The following is a 17,790-nucleotide window of genomic DNA, read 5'->3' as shown; positions in this document are numbered from 1 at the left end:
AAGGGAAGAAAATACTGGCACAAAGGCTGCTGTGATGCAGGTAACTTGCATAATGATTCTGACATGCTTTGAAATGTACTAAATTACATTCACTTTGGCCTAATACAACTTTATTTAACAAAAAGCAGATACTCATCGCATTTATAAAGACTGGTTTTACCAAGAGAATTAATGTGTTGTGTCCTCTTTTGCTGTCAAATTTCATTGATTCAACAATCAATGTATCCTGTAGAAACTCATCTGTGTGTTTTTCTCTCTAGTACTTTTTTGTCTGATAAATGCTAAGAACAGAATTTCCTCAACATAATGCTCTTCAATCTTCATAAGCAGACTGAGGTTGAAAAGTGGTCCCAATTACTCCATAAAAGGGAAAATAACTGCATGTTAAAATAAATAACTGCATATTAAAATACAGATTCAATTTTTTTTCTCAATGGAAATGCTAGACACTTTAGGTCACAAAGGAAGCATACTGCTGACATTAAAAGTTAAAACATTTTGAACTTCCTAAAATGATCTGTGTAAGCTTGTTCTATTAATAAATACAGTTAGGAAAACCTTACAAAGTCTGATATAAAAAATTGGAATCATACATAGGGGCTAACTGGGGAGCTCTGTAACTGGCACTGCTTGAGAAACTAATGCTTGTTTCCACAATAGGGTGGCCGTAAGCATTGCAGTCCTCTCATACCTGAAGGCAGAAGGGAATACAAAGCATGATGGTTCTGCTCTGATGCATGCTTTCCTCTGTCTTTTTGGCAGCTGCAAATTTTCAGTCAGCTATCAGGTATAATTCAGGTATATCCCCCCAAGTAATCCCCCGGCTCGATCAAATAAAATGTCAATAGCAACTTTTTAAATCTGCAGAGTCTGTGCAGATTGTGCAGAGAGTTATCAGGTCAGGATTGTTCCAGGTTTAATAATCATCAGGAGAATGGCATTGGGCACGGGGGATTTGGTGATAATGTTACAGAGCTGCATGAAGTGGAGGATGAGGTGGGGTGTGCTAACACTACTCTTCCAGTGAGGCAGAACCAAAGGAATGAGAATATGCCTTTTCTAGAGTTTGTACAAATCCTACATTTTCTCCCTTATCCCTCCTGCACATCTCCATAGCCAGGTGTTGTGAGCCTGTGTTCTCCATACAGCGCAGACAGTGTTTCATCATCAGTGATGTGATACATGTTATTTTCCACAGAACTCACCTTTGTTTCCTTTCTCCATGGAAGTCTACAGGATAGCTTGATATAGTATTTTGTCAACATCTTGAATTTTTAGGGAAAAAATTGAAGCTTAAATTTTGATCCTTATAATTAAGGTCCCAGGAGAATATCTCTATAGTAGCCCTCAGATTTATTGAACTACTCCTGACTTCAAGTCTGTCTTCTTTTAGAGGGAGTATTTTCTACTTGACAGGAGACACTTTTCACAAAGTAGAGTTTCTCCTTTTTTTTTCTAGGGTTCCTCTTCTATATTCTGCCTGGCTTTATACACCATTTCTGTGCCTCTTCACATATTAGGTTGTCTACCCTCTAATTCTTCCACCTTCTCATCAGTCTTCTCTTGCTCCTTGGTTTTTATTTCTGCCTTTTCTGTCTTCGTCCTTTATGTCTCTCCAGTGAAATCTCTAGCCCCTGTTATCTTCTCTTCTGTGTTTCCTTAGCTGAAGGTCACAGTCAGCACTGTGCATAATGCTGCTCATTGCATGCTATAGAGTATTTACCAAATTTATCACCAGAAGATAGAAATGGAACTTGACATCAAGACTGTAATTTATACTCTGCATTGGTGAATGCACAGGGTGATCAATCTTCCCTTAACATTTCAGATGGATGTTTGAAAGTCATGTAGCTCAGTCCATCTGACATGTTCTGTTGGCAGTTCTTGTTACGTTTTTAATACATACATTAGAGCTAGAACAGCAAATATGTACAAATATAGTAACTGTGTAGGGGTAGGCATGCAGATGTTAAAAAGGAAAATGTTTCTTTCTCATTCTTTGTAGTTCTTCAGAAAATTTTCTAAATGGTGCCTAACTTTCTGTATTTATAGTGATTGTCTGCAATGATTTTATTTCAACAGCTGAAGCAAAAGAACTACTCATTAGGAATGGAATTAGCATTCCAAGAACTGGTGTGTAGCCATCATAGGAATAGATTCACACCTGAGATTATAAAAATCTGGCTTTGGCATAGAAATATTTGCTGTGCCCTCAGTGATGAAGATAAAAGTTCTCATTTGCCAGAAGTTGCACTTAGATTTTACTCCTAAGATCAACAGGATGGATGAGCTGTTACTTCTGTTACTTTTTGTGTGACTTCACCTGTAAAAAACAAGCGTGGTTGAGAGAAGCTAGAATGCTAAGTACTTTTTTGGTCCCCAGTTGCTTTCTGAGATCTGTGTGACTTTTCTTTGTTAATGACTGTTAAGTGCAGCCTCTTTTGGCTTAACTGCTGCTTGTGGTGTGGCCATAGGTGACTTGCATTCTTGGCTTTGCTGAGGCAGTGTTTTCTGTCCTCCACGTCCATTTGTCTTTTTTCCCCAACAGAGTTCTGGCTTAGCACCTTGCAGCTCGCTGTTCTTCAGGCACCAGAAGCAATATCTCACCATTAATGGAGCACTTTGTCCAGGCTAAATCACTGCTGGAGAATTACCAGAAAGGGCTATAATAGTATAATCAAATCAGGTAACCAGGCCAAAGAGAGCAACATCGTAATGCTGCTACACTGATAATTTTGGGGTAACTCTGTTTCTAGTTAATTATGAAATGGCTAGTAGTAATTAGATTTAAAAGTAGTGTAGCCTTGGTGATTGATTACATAAAAAAAAATCAATGCTGAAGTTGGGTAATACAAGATACATTCAAAGAAAAAAAAAAGCTGTATTTATGCAACAGCTATACAACAGGGTGAGTTTGCATTGCGGGAAAAAGAATGTGGTATTGTTCAGATACCTCCTGCTCTACCCTGTGACATTAATGTGAGATTTTCTTTGGATCTAGTACTTGCATGGTTCTGCTTGCTTACGTCTCCGCATACGCATATGTCTTCCCGAGGCCTTTTCTCTTCCAGCCTTTCATTTATTCTGTTCCTGTGGATTATATGGATTGGGAGCTTTGAAACAAGACATTAGATCAAAACAGCACAGCTGTAATCCCTTTGACAGACCTGCTGAGATAGTTCAAAACATCATTGACTTTTCAAGATGTTCCTAGAATCCACTAATTCTTTGACATATGAACAGTAGAATTTCTCATTTCCATTTAGATTTTTAACAACCTTTCCCCACCTCCAAAAAAACAAAAAACAAAAAACAAACAAACCAAGAAAGAAAGCCCTTATTGGGATTCTGCATATAAGTAAGACTAAAACACACACACGCACCAACCTTTGACGTTTTCTGAGCTTCAAGATGCAGGCTCAAAGGCTAAGTTAAGATCTCCAGAATTATAACAGTAACATTAAAAAAGAAATCTCCACTGATGAATGGTAGGCACATGAAGATTTGGAAACAGTATAATTTCTTAATCTTGTGAGCCTCTGCTCTGGTAAGACTTGTTTAGACTTCAAGTTTAATAGAAATGCCTGGAAAACTGATGAGCATGTATTGCTAGCATAGCATTCTGAGGTGGGTTGGCCGTGGCTGGCTGACAGGTGCCCACCCATCTACTAATCATTCCCTCTTCTCAAGAGGATGGTGGGAGAAAAGTATGACAAAAAGCTCATGGCTCAAGATAAGGACACGGAGTTCCTTCACCAATTGCTGTCATGGACAAAACAGACTTGACTTGGGGAAATCAATTTAATTTACTGCTAATTAAATAGAGCAGGATAATGAGAAATAAGAACAATTCTAAAAACGTCTTCACCCCCACCCCTCCCATCTTCCCAGGCTCAACTTCACTCCCAGTTTTTCCACCTCTTCCCCCTGAGCAGTGCAGGGGGGACAAGGAATGGGAGTTGTGGTTGGTTTATCACATGTTCTCTCTGCCAGTCCTTCGTACTCACACTCTTCTCCTGCTCCAGTGTGAGGACCCACTCATGAGAGACAGTCTTTCATGAACTTCTCCAACATCGATCCTTCCCACGGACTGCAGTTCTCCAAGAACTGCTCCTGCATGGGACCTTTCCATGGGGTGCAGCCCTTCAGGAACAGACTGCTCCAGTGTGGGTCCCCCGCATGGTCACAGGTCCTGCCAACAAACCTGCTCCTGCATGGTCTCTTCTCCGCAGGCCACAGCTTCTGCCAGGAGCCTGTTCCAGTGTGGACTTTTCCTAGAGTCAAGGCTTCCTTTATGGTATCTCCGTCCACTCCAGTGTGCAGTTCTGCCCAGGCTACACTGTAGATATCGGCTCCACTGTGGTCCTCTATGGGCTCCAGAGGGACAACCTGTGTCACCATGGTCTTCACCACAGTGTCTAGGAGGCAATGTTCTCATATTCATTCTTACCTGTAGCTTGGGCTACAGCCAGAATCTCTTTGCAGATACAGGCTATGTTTGATGATCAAGTTTAGAGTTAACTGATGTGTCCATGCACAGTCCATGCATAGGGCCCTGCAAAAGCTGTCACTTGAACCAGGTGCCAGATTTTCTATCAGACATCCTGAAACTGAGGTGAGAGCTGTCAGACTTTGACTCAGATTGACTTTGGGAGGAGAAAATTTTTTTTCTGGGAAAATCCTGACTGCATTAGGCAATTCTGGTCTGTTTTGATGATCTCTGATTCCTAGAGATGGTGCTGTTGTTGTTGGAAGGATATATTTCAGTATTCACACTCTTGAGAATGGCCACTGACGAGCTGGGTATTCAGCTGCTTTACAGGGACATTACCTGGATCTACCTGTCTGCTCAGACTGCATCTCATGTCCTTCCTTTATGGTCCCTTAGGCACAATCTGACTTCTCCTGCATGTCAGGACTAGCTCCCAACCTCACAAGAGAGTAGGCAGAATTGAGAGTGGTGATTTTCACAGTAAAGTGAAGAACAAGGATGAATTTGCAAGCAGTTGTGTTTTGGTCATCATTAGATGGTCTCTGTACTCTCAGCTGCTTGTAGAGTGAGTGCCTGAAGGGACACGTTGCTGCTTATTGTAGTGACAGCTTCTTTTTATGTCCTTGTTTGCTTGGTTATCCTGACACTGGCTTCCAGAAGGAGTCTGAGACAACTGGTCTACAGTGCTACTCTGTAATCCTCAGCTGAGCAGAGGGTTTCATTTTGTTCTTACTGATGTGCGGCTTTTTGCAGAACCACACCAGCATTGGAATTTACTGTGAGTACTGGGAGTACTGTGAGTACAGCCATACACCTCCTTGTCACGAGCCCCTGCATCAGTAGGCATCCAGCATCCAGTCACCACTTGACTGTGACCCCAAGAAAATCAGTGTAAACTCTTCTCCATCCAACACAGATATATTTTCTAGCGTAGAACAATTTCTGACTTGTCAACACACCTTGAGACATACATTCACCTTCCTTTTCCACACTAAGCATAGCCATAAACAAAATAACAGGCTAGCTAGATGCCAACTCAAAAGCTTTGTAGTGAGTGGGGGTAGGATGGAAGCTTCATTTTTTTGTTCCTTCTTTACACCTGGCACCTTGATCAAACCTGTGGGCAGTACACTAAATAGGTAACTTGCTGATGGTATGCACAGTAATCATACTAAAGCAGGGATGGGCAGCATCCTGCCATCCTTGTTGTGGCTTGTTGTGGAATGAATAAGAACCGCTGCAACAAGGACAGCCCTCTGGAAGGACTGTTTTGTGCTCTAGAAATGCGGTTCAAGTCAATAGCTAGCTGGAGAGCAGAGCTGCCAACACTCAGGTGGGAGGGAGACACTGAGTCAAGAAACAGGAAGGAAAGATTTGTGTAGGTCCTTCTTTACCATTGTGAGTTACAGCAGCTGATCAATGATCTGCAATTCACAGTTTTTCCACACCGGGTGATTGTCTTCTGCCAAGAGGAATACTCGCCACCTGGTAGGTAATGTGTAGCGTTTGTAATTCACCATTCCAGTAGAGGGAAAAGTGGCTTTGAAATGTTATTTCTTTCTTTCTTTTTTCGTGGTGGAGGGGGAGAGGCAGGTTGTGGGTTGTCTTGTGTGAAATATCAGCACAATAGTCTGTGTTGAAGTGAGAGAAGTGCAGTTTCAGATGCAAGAGAACAGGAGTGGCATTTGCTTTTATCTGAGAGCACTAACCCAGAGGTGGCTTTGCATCCTGCCTCTCTACTTTTGCAATGAGTTTTTTCTCTAACATCAACATAAATTCTTCCATGATCTGTTCTTCAAAGTGCACAGACCAGATTAATGGCTCAAATTTCTATCTTTCTGCTCTTGTCGGTGTGGAAAATACTGTATATATCTGGACAAGCCATTGTGAAACAAATCAAACTAGTAACTTCTGTGCTCTTCTGGCTCCTCTCTCCTTCCAGTCCAGTGCAAGCATTGATCTTTTCCTTGTCACTGCTCAAATACATAAGGAAGAGCATCAGTCTATACCTATATTCAGGTGGGTTCTTCCTACCTTTCCTGAAAAGCAGCTATAAACACTGTGCTTAGCACAACTATGTGCTTCCGTCCTCTTGGCACAGGAACAGACAATGTGGCTGCCTGTTATACTGCTGTAATACAGACACTGTCTTTCTCTGTGTGAGGGCATCATTTAATCGCTGCTAAAGAGGAAATCTGCCTCCTAGCTTTCTGCGTGGTGATATTGCAATCCATCAGCTGTCAATCTGTAAAAAATCTATGCTGAGCCAGCAATTTTCTCCAGCGATTGTGATGGATTAGGTTTTGTCATTTGAGTGATTCATAAAATTTGCAAAAGCGAAGGCCACTAACTCTGTTCTTTACTATAGATTTTTATTATTTTTTCCAGAATAGATGTTGCCCTTGATCATCTCTTCATAAAGAAAAAGTCTTAAAGGTGCAGGAGCAGGCCATCCCCATGTGCCAAAAGATAAGCCAGTGCAGAAGAAGGCTGGCCTGGCTGAGCAAAGAGCTTTGGCTGAAACTCAGGAAAAAAGAGAATTTACCACCTTTGGAAGAAGGGGAACCAAGCTCTGGAGGACTGTAAGGATGTCACAAGGTTATACAGGGCGACGATTAGAAAGTTGAAAGCCCAGCTAGAACTCAGGCTGTCCAATGCCATAAAAGATAACTAAAAACGTTTTAACAAATACATTAGAAACAAAAGGAGGATCAAAGATAATCTCCACCCTTTATTGGATGCGGTGGGGAACATTGCCACAAAGGTTGAGGAGAAGGCTGAGCTACTTAATGCCTTCTTTGCCTCAGTTTGTAATAGTAAGACTAGTTATGTTCAGAGTAGCCCCCTGAGCTGGAAGACTGGGATGAGGAGGAGCAGAATGAAGTCCCCACGATCCAGGAGAAAACAGTTAGTGACCTGCTGCTCCACTTAGATGTACAAAAGTCTATGGGGCAGGATGGGATCCACCTGAGGGTCCTGAGGGAGCTGGTGGAGGAGCTCACCAAGCCACCCTCCATCATTATCAACAGTCCTGGCTAACTGGGGAGGTCCCAGCAGACTGGAGGTTAGCCAGTGTGATGCCCATCTACAAGAAGGGTGGGAAGGTGGATCCAGGGAACTACAGGCCTGTCAGCCTGACCTTGGTGCCAGGGAAGGTTGTGGAGCAGATCATTTTGGGTGTCATCACACAGCACGTACAGGAAAACCAGGGGGTCAGACCCAGCCAGCGTGGGATTATGAAAGGCAGGTCCTGCTTGACAAACCAGATCTCCTTCTATGACAAGACAACCTGCCTAGTGGATGAGGGAAAGGCTGTTCTGAGTGGATGTTGTCTGCCTGGACCTTAGTAAAGCCTTTGACACTATCTCCACAGCATTCTCCTGGAAGAATTGGCTGCTCATGGCTTGGACAGGTGTACTCTACAATGTGTAAAAAGATGGCTGGACAGCCAAGCCCAAGAAGTGCTGGTGAATGGAGTTACATCCAGTTGGCAGCAAGCCACAAGTGGTGTTCCCCAGGGCTCAGTACTGGGGCCAGGCCTATTTAATATCTTTATGGGTGATCTGGACAAGGGCATCAAGTGCACCTTCAGTAAGTTTGCAGATGACACCAAGTTGCAGGGGGAGTGCTGACCTGCCTGAGGGCAGGAGGCTCTGCAGAGGGACCTGGGCAGGCTGGAGCGATGGGCCCAGGCCAGTTGTGTGAGGTTCAGCAGGACTCAGTGCCGGGTCCTGTCCTTGGGTCACACCAGCCCCACGCAGCGCTACAGGCTGGGGCAGAGCGGCTGGAAAGGGCCTGGTGGGAAAGGGCCTGGGGGTGCTGGGTGACGGCCGGCTGGGCAGGAGCCAGCAGTGTGCCCAGGGGGCCCAGGCGGCCAGCAGCACCCTGGCCTGTGTCCCCAGCAGTGTGGCCAGCAGGACCAGGGCAGTGACCGTCCCCCTGCCCTGGGCACTGGTGAGGCCGCCCCTCGAACCCTGTGTTCAGGTCTGGGCCCCTCACTGCAAGGGGGACATTGAGGTGCTGGAGCGTGTCCAGAGACGGGCAGCGGGGCTGGGGAAGGGTCTGGGCAACAGTCTGATGAGGAGCTTCTGAGGGAGGTGGGTTTGTTTAGTCTGGAGAGGAGGATGCCCAGGGGGGACCTTACTGCTCTCTACAGCTCCCTGACAGGAGGCTGTAGGCAGGTGGTGGTTGCTCTCTTCTCCCATGTAACAAGTGATAGAACAAGAGGAAATGGCCTCCAGTTGCTCCAGGAGAGGTTTAGATTGGACAGCAGGAAAAATTTAATCACTGAAAGGGTTGTCAAGCATTGGAACAGGCTGCTCAGGGAGGTGGTGGCATCACCATCCCTGGAGGTATTTAAAAAACACATAGATGTGGTGCTTAGGGACATGGTTTAGTGGTGGACCTCACAGTCCTGGGTTTAACTGCAGGAGCGGGCTGGAAACTAGGACCATGCGTGGCAATCAGTTAGCTGAGGGGAATGTGCTCGAGCTTGTCTAGACAACAATTAACATGATGAGACATGTTTACAGAGCACAGGGGAGTGGGAGACTGATGGTGCCTGGCGCCAAGGAAAGGTAACACCTTGCTGTTAATTGATGGCAGTTAACCACCAATCAGGGATTGCCTAGTATGCAATGCTTAGCTTCAAGAACCAATCTGTTTAAAACGCGCAGCTTCTGAAAGTGTATATAAACTCGTGCTTCTGTACAATAAATTGACATTTGCTTGCATCAAGCTGCGTCCCGTCTCTTCATTCGCCGCATTTAACGGTTGGACTTGCTGATCTTAAAGGTCTTTTCCAACCTAAAGGTTTCTATGAATCTATGTTTCTATCTGTAAGTTCCTGGATGTCCCCTAAAGGACTTTTGAAAGATGTGTTGGTGTCACAGCTATCACTTTCTAATCTTCAGGTAGCAAAGAATTTGTTAAGTGGTGCTGTACTGAAGCCACTGAATTAAATTATTTCATTGGCTGAGTTTCTTTAAAGATCTAGGGGTTAACTGTGGCTGTTGTTTCTCTTTATGTTGTTTGCTTGTTCTGTCAGTTGTTTTGTCACTGCCTTAGTTTGAGATAGCATGTATGATATATCCCCCACAGAGAAGAGTTTCTTTCTGAAAATTCTGCAAGCCCTTCCACTGTGAGCACATACAGAAAGCTCTCCTGAGTTCTGATAAGGCCATGTTTTCACTACCCCTTTTACATCCTGATGCTCTGTTGGTGCTGTATGCTCTCTGACAGGTTTCCTGTTCCAGGTGTAATGGGGAAATGGCTGATCATTAGTTTCTGTGCCCCCTGTGAGATACTTCTCTAGGTCCCTAGCCCACTTTACTGTGTTTTTCATATTTCTTCTGTCTCTGTTTATGATACCATCTAATCTTTGGAATGGAACTAGGATTTTATAAAATATGTTTTTTAACAATTTCCCTTACTTTTACTGTGCTATCTGGTCACACTTTCTTCTTTTTTCCTTTCATCATGCTTTTCTTGCTCCATGTCATTTTTTTTCTGTGCCTCTGTCTTGGGGACAAACAGTCATTGCTTGTGTTTTAAAATGATCTCTTGACATCTTGCTCAATGGTGATGTTGGCCTATAAATTGGGGTAGCTGTGTTAATCTGTTACTTGTCCATTTTCTGCCATGTAGCTATCCTGGTCTCCCTTAGCACATCGGCATTAGTGTAGCATCCTGGAGGGCCAGTTAGTAACACATGACCCAGTGCTCTGGTGAGGCCAGGAACTTCAGCCCGTTTGGTTTCTACGTCACTCATTGGCATAAACAATCTTCTAACCCCACTTGATCTGCTCATCCTTCACCCAGAGCACTACGCTGGCATTTTGTCTTTCTTGCGTGCTGTATACCCCTGGTCTTAGTATGCCCCATCTACCATCTTCAGGTTTCCGCTACGATAATCATTTTGATGTCCTCATTACAAGTTAGCCATTCCAGGTCCCACAGCTTATGTCTTGGACTTCTGGCACTTGTGTGGAACCTAATTTACACTGATTCTTCATTTTCTTATCTGTGCCTTGTTTAGGTGTCTGTTACCTGGGGAGCAGAATTCCCATGGCAGCAATTGTAGTGTATGCCTCCTGCTGAAACAGGTTCTCTTCTACCTCTTCCCCACTCTTCATTTCAAGAAGTCATATCTAACTGTCATCACTTTGAAATGAAAGAGTGTACAAGATTTTCTCTATGTGCCCACAATTATGTTTATTTGGTTGGAAAAATGATGGTAGTGGGAAAGAAAGGACTTAAATGAGCTGGGAAGTTTTCATGGAGTAAGCAAAGAACTAGGTCTTTCTTTCATGAAGGTCAAATATATTTAAAACGTGGACACATGAAATGGTTGCTGTGAGGAACAGCAGGATCTCCTACTCTAGTTTTCACCTTGTGCTGGAGAGATGCAGATTTAAGAACAGTTGTCAGACAGCAGTAATCAAACTGTATCTGCATTATCCTCAGTGAAATTTGCATTTTTTACGCATATGTACAATGGCACATTGTTATTGTAACCACACATGCCAGTTTTGTATTTACTTCATAGTCCTGAGGCAATCCATGAATGTACAGATGAAGACTGAAGGACAGAATATCTGTGAAAGAATCTGTCAAAATGTCAGGATGGGTCCCTGGAGACACCAACATACAACTTTTCTTTAGAGTTTTAAACACCTTACAACAAATATAATCACAACTGCAATGCATAAGAAAGACATGCTCACATCTCTGGATTTTACACAGGATTTCTGGCCTGTACACTGGCAAAGCATACTGCTTGCAAGAACTGCTCAGTCAAAGCATGTAGAAATTACTTGCAAAGGGGGGTTTTGAAGGAAACTAGTCAAACTTCTTCAAGTTTAACTCATATTTTAACTGTACATTTTTAAAAAAATAAATCCAATTTATCAAAGTGCATCTATCTGGTTCTATTTGACTGTGTTGTCTAACTTGGACAACATAATCAGTGCAAGATTTCTGGGGAAGAAAACTTCTGCAGGATAGCTGTTTTCTAACTTCAAAAAGCAAATAACTCAGTAGCATGTCAAATTATGGTCAGATTATTTTAATGTTCCTAAATAAGCTGATAAAAAAATTAGTATGTCAAACAGTAATGAATTAATGTTAAGGCAACATGGGTTTGTGAGCTTCTTACTTAATTAAGTTCCTATGATCCTAAAGCAAAATTTCATATGTAGATGCTACAGAAATCATCAGTATGATATTGAATTTCTCAGACAGTTGACATATTAGCCACTACTCCCTTGTACCACTGTTGTAAAAGACTTACTGAGTTAGCATCATATTGACTAAAGCAGATGATTAAATAAATTAGAAGCTAGAATCACCCTGAGATTCACCATAAAAAAATGTAAAAAGGAGTGGAAACAAGTAAAGAATGAAAAAAAAAGGGGAGTAAAAAGAAAAAATTAAACATTGTCCACAACTATCTCATATTTTTAGCAAAAGCTTGGGCAAATGTGTTAAATCATACCAGTAACATTTTTAGGATGGTAGAGGACTGTTAAGCAATCAGAAAGTTGTATATGACTACTTTGTGCAGGAAAAGGGTCTCATTTCAACAATTTCTGCTTGGATATGGTAGGACAAAAATGTTGCCTAAGAGCAACTATCTATCCCTTTTACAGGACAGGAACAGTGCCATGCTGGCTAGGGCTTGGCCTAAGGATAAGTAAATAAGGGAACAAATGCCCAATTGTGGCAGCAGGGCAAATACAGGGAACCCATCAGTGTGTTAGTAAGAGCATAAAGCTGGGAGGTTGAATACATCTTGTACGTCATTGCCTCATGTTTAGCCTTGTCAGCTTGATAATAATGAGACTCTGTTGTGTTGAATGGATCTGCCAAAAGGTTAAGATGTAGCGGTCACCACCCAGAAACCTTAAAAAGAAAAAAAGAGAGCTTTTTAACTCTTCAACCAGCCAGAAATGTTCATCACGTGGGCTGCCGCTGGACAAATTTTCTTCCAAGAATCAGGGTAATTAATTACTGTTCCATGATGCAGATGTGAATTTTATACCATGCCAAATCTTTAAGTGAAGACCAATTGCTTTTCAGAAAGGCATGCTGTCTCTGAAATTTAAAGGGTCAGAAGCACAATATAGCAAGAGTGCTTCTGCTGGTCATGTTGATGAATAGGACAGAGCAGAGCAGAGCAGAATAGAATAGAATAGAAAGTTAAATTAGCATGACTAATTATTAGAGAATGTGATTATACTGCGTTTAGCAGTAGTTGAGCCTCACCCTGTGAACAAGAGACTGGGCTGATGCAGCTGCATCTTTTCTGGGAGTTGCACCTGGATAATTGTGAAACTCCCCTGCCTGCCACTGCAATATTTTTAAAACGACTCTTACACTGCGTGATTCCCTTCTCAATCTACTGCTAAAGATCAGTATGGAACCGGATTACAGAAGCTGTATGGCCACAAGCTCCCCGGTCTGTTCCCTTTACCACAGGACAGGACCACAGAGAACTATCATTCAAGGTGTGTTTCTTACAACCTCGGTGGTAGCAGAGGTCCTGCTGTTCCCCCCAGGCAGCTTCCTGTGACCTCCCACACCTGGAAGCTTCTGCAAGGGGTTCCTGAAGTCTGACCCTGCGCTTCCCGCTGGGACTGCAGCCCTGCGCTTCCTGGGCTGCCCGTGGATGATGTGCGGGCAGAGCTGCTGAATGTCGGCTGCCTTTCACACAGCGCACTTCTCAAGTTTCACCTTCCTCTTCGCAATGTGGGGAAACCCTTCCTTGTGAGTTGTTTTGGGTCTTTTTCACGCCTTTGATCAGTCCGCATAGAGTTTTGTTTCCTAGACATCTGTTAAGTTTTATTATTCCTCTCTGGTTGACTCCTAGATTTTTTTCTGAAGAATTTGGAACAATTTTAAGTGTAATTGCAAGTGGCATATGTTATGCAATAAAAATAAAATACTAGTTTATGCAGAATAAATAGGGCACAGTTGGTAGGAAATAAATCTAAAATTATACATTTTTGGCTAATAGCCTTGGCATCTGCTAATATTATTCACCGTCTTTTGCCCATAAAAACTCTTCAGATTTGTTGTTGAGGAGCTGACAACAAACACAGTACCCAATCTCATGGGTTGTCACACAGGCAATATAAAGTTCTGTTTTGGCATCATAACATAGTTTGTTTATGTTGAGAAAGCTTTTGTAATTGTTTTGAGTTGGAACATCATGAATATTGAGCCAGAGCTTCAAAAGCCCTTTTTTAATTTTACTTTAATATTTCAACCATTCCTAAGTTGCTGTATTTGCTTACATTACTTTCTGTGATTTGAAAGAACTGAAAGGAAAAAAAGTCACAAAAAACCCCCCATCCCAAACTATGAAGCTATGAGAAATCATTTATTGCACAAAATATGTTCCTGTTTGCCTTTTCGAGTGCATAGATAGTCCTTCTGGGAAAACTCTCAATGTCAAAAGATTTAAGAAAATTTTGCATCTTATTTATTCCCTAAAGACTTGTTTCTTCTTTAGACAAACAACTGGCAACATAGCAGGTCTTTGAAGAACTCATTTATAATTAAGACCTATTGGGGTTAAAATTTGAACTAAGTCACTCAAAAAAAGAAAGAAGAGGAACACACTTGAGATGATGAGATCTATGGGGAATTTTATTTGCTGGTTTATATATTGAGTAATACTAAAATGGAAATAGACTTATCTTTGTTCAGTTAAAGTTTCTGACAAAAGATGTCATTCTAGCAAATACTGCGGAGAAGAGCTTTGTTCAAGAGTAGGAAATGCTGGAAGCAAACTTGAAAAATGTCTGCTGGAGGTCTCCAAAGGCAAGGCTGAAACAAGGAGTTTTCCAAATGAAGCAAAGACTCAAACTGTCCTGAAACAGAGCAAGTACTAGCAGAGTCATGCACCTCTCCACTTTCTGCTTTATTTGAGAAATTATTATTTCAGGCAATTCATGTAATTGTTCAGAAAGCAATCTGGAATTCCACTCTGTTCTTCATGATTACTCAGATTTTTAATTATGAAAAAATGCTGATGCTAATTAATATTAATTAATTAAATTAATAAAAATTAATTTTCAAAGAGTCTTCTATGTACAAATTATGTTCTCAACATCTGGATCTCATTTTATATGCCACGCTGGATTCAAATGCTTTACAAATGTTTAGATGTTTAGGTGTCACCAGATAGAAATGGAAGTTTAAAACACGTAATTTTTCTTCTAAACAAGGGATCTGACTGTTTCACTGAAGTCTGTTTAGCTACTGAATTAGCAGAGCTCCTTCTGAGACCTTTCAAAATAATTCCTACAACAGCTGATATAAATTGTACTTTTGATATATTTCCTTAATTAAAATGTCTTTTTTTCCACTAAAAATAACCTTTTTTTACTTCTTCCTGATTTTATTACAGTATCACCTTTGAAGTTTTTCTAATGAAAAACCTACTTACCACAAAAGAATCTATTATATAAATATATAAATAAATAGTGGTGGGTGGACCCTGGTTGGATGCGAGGTGCCCACCAAAGTGGCTTTATCATTCCTCTCCTCAGCTGGACAGGGGAGAGAAAATATAAAAAAAAGCTTGTGGATCAAGATAAGGACAGGGAGATCACTCGGGAACTACTGTCATGGGCAAAACTGACTTGACTTGGAGAAAATTAATTTAATTTATTACCACTCAAATCAGAGTCGGATAATGAGAAATAAAAACTAAATCTTACAACACCTTCCCCCCACCCCCCTCTTCTTCCCAGGCTCAATTCCACTTCCAGTTTCTCTCCCTCCTCCCACTGAGCAGCACAGGGGGATGGGGAATGAGGGTTGAGGTCAGTTCATCACACGCTGTCTCTGCCGCTCCTTCCTCCTCACACTTTTCCCCTGCTCCAACACAGGGAAGACGGTTCTCCATTAATTTCTCCAACATGGGTCCTTCCCACAGGCTTCAGTTCTTCACTCACTGCTCTAGTGTGGGTCCCTCCCATGGAGTACAGTCCTTCAGGAATGGACTCCTGTGGGGTCACAAGTCCTGCCAGGAGCCTGCTCCGGCACGGGCGGCCCACAGGTCACAGCCTGCTTTGGCCATCCCTCTGCTCCAGCGTGGGCTCCTCCACAGGCTGCAGGTGGGTACCTGCCCCACCGTGTGCCTCCACGTGCTGCAGGTGGGTATCTGCCCCACCGTGGACCTCCACAGGCTGCAGGCGGGTACCTGCCCCACCGTGGGCCTCCACTTGCTGCAGGTGGGTACCTGTCCCACGGTGTGCCTCCATGGGCTGCAGGTGGGTATCTGCCCCACCGTGGGCCTCCACAGGCTGCAGGTGGGTACCTGCCCCACGGTGTGCCTCCACGGGCTGAGGGGCACAGCCTGCCCCACCGTGGGCTTCACCACGGGCTGGGGGGAATCTCTGCTGCAGCCCCTGGAGCCCCCCCTGCCCCTCCTGCGGCGCTGGCCAGGGGGGCTGCAGGGCTGTTCTGCCCACAGAGTCTCACCCCTCTCTCTAGCTGCAGTTGCCAGAGTTTGTTTTTTCTCCTTCTATCTATCTGTGCTATCCCACAGGCACCACCACCATCAATGATGGGCTCAGCCTTGGCCAGCGGTGGGTCCCTCTTGGAGCCGTCTGGTGTTGGCTCCATGGGACATGGGGGAAGCTTCTGGCAGCTTGTCACAGAAGCCGTCCCAGCAGCCCCCTCTGCTACCAAAACCTTGCCACACAAACCTGATACAATATGTATTTATATAGAAGAAACTAAAATATAAAACTAATTAGCAATTAATAGGTAGATGCATAAATATATCTTTAGAGACTGCAAGGGTTCAGTATCTGGTGAGTTTTGGTTAACACATTTTTCAAGGGAAAGAAAAAAGTACAAAACTTCAATTCTGAGCATTTGACAGGCAGAAATTTTAACAGCAATTTTAGCACAGAGAAACTCCTTTGTTTAAATGCTGGTATTTTGTCATCTAACCTTGCCCACAAGGTTAAATGGTTTGAAATTCATAAGAGGGAGGCTTTCCCTGCCCGTACTGTGCCAAACAAGAAGAAGAAAAGCCACAGGAATGTGCCTATTAGAGCTCACTCTTAAGGATTCTGCCTAAAAATACATTACAAGGAGACCAGCTTTGTACTCAGTGTCTGACCTGTGACCTTCTGGAAGTCATTGCAGTTGCACACACACAAGAAGTGGGACCAACAAGGCAAGTACATGACTGGCACTAGGCATTTTGTGGCTGCTGTTGCAGGAACTTTGAGGTCTACTGTACTCAGGAGCCATTTTGGCAGATGATACAGAAGCAGGACTTTGCTGAAGCTAAAGGAGGTCTCACTACAGTTACGGCAATTCTCATGAGATCTTTCATAACCAACCACAAAATAAAACCAACAAAGGTGAAGACCATTTGGGTGGGACGTAATGCATGATCAGACTGTAGTTCTTGAGGGACTGGTAGCCAGTCACTAAGTAAATATATTTGGACTTTGAATTATTCAACACTAACACAAATCTGTGTGTGGGATCCAGCAAATGGGAATAAAACAATGATTACGGTAAGAGGACACCTGCACATTAGATGTTTACACAGGATATTTTAAAAAATTACAATGTGGCCAAAAAAACCTAAATAAGTTACTCAGTCCTTTTTACCATCTGATAGAGTTATGATTTTTAGCTTTGTGGTGGGTTGACCCTGGCCAGCCACCAGGTGCTTGCCTAGCCTCTCACTCCTAACTCTCTCGCTCCTACATGTCAACAGGATCAGGGAGAGAAAAACATGGCACAGATCTCATGGGTCAAGATAAGGGCAAGGAGATCTCTTACGAATTGCCATCAAAGGCAAAACAGACTCAACTTAGAGAAATTCATTTATTGCTAATTAAACAGACAAGGACAATAAGAAATAAGAACAGATGTAAAAAACACCTTCTCCCTGCCCCTCCCTTCTGGACTTAACTTCACTCCCCTCCTTTACCTCCTCCCCCCGAGCGGCGCAGAGGGACAGGGAATGGGGGCTGCGGTCAGTTCATCACACATTGTCTCTGCCACTCCTTTCTCCTCACGCTCTTCCCCTGCTCCAGCGTGGGGTCCCTCCACTGGGGACAGACTCCCACACAGCTATCTCCAATGTAACTCATCTCCATGGGGTGTGGTTCTTCAGGAGAAGACTGCCCCAGCATGGGTCCTCTGCAGGATCAGAAGTCCTGCAAGCAAACCTGCTCCAGCCTAGGCTCGTCTCCACAGGCTGCAGCTCCTGCCAAGAGCCTGCTCAGATGTGTTCTCTATGGGGCCACAGCTTCCTT

The sequence above is a fragment of the Falco biarmicus genome, chromosome Z (genome assembly GCF_023638135.1).
Source record: "Falco biarmicus isolate bFalBia1 chromosome Z, bFalBia1.pri, whole genome shotgun sequence".
Taxonomy (NCBI): domain Eukaryota; kingdom Metazoa; phylum Chordata; class Aves; order Falconiformes; family Falconidae; genus Falco; species Falco biarmicus.
The sequence above is the reverse complement of the archived record's forward strand: the minus strand, read 5'-3'. Positions refer to the sequence as shown.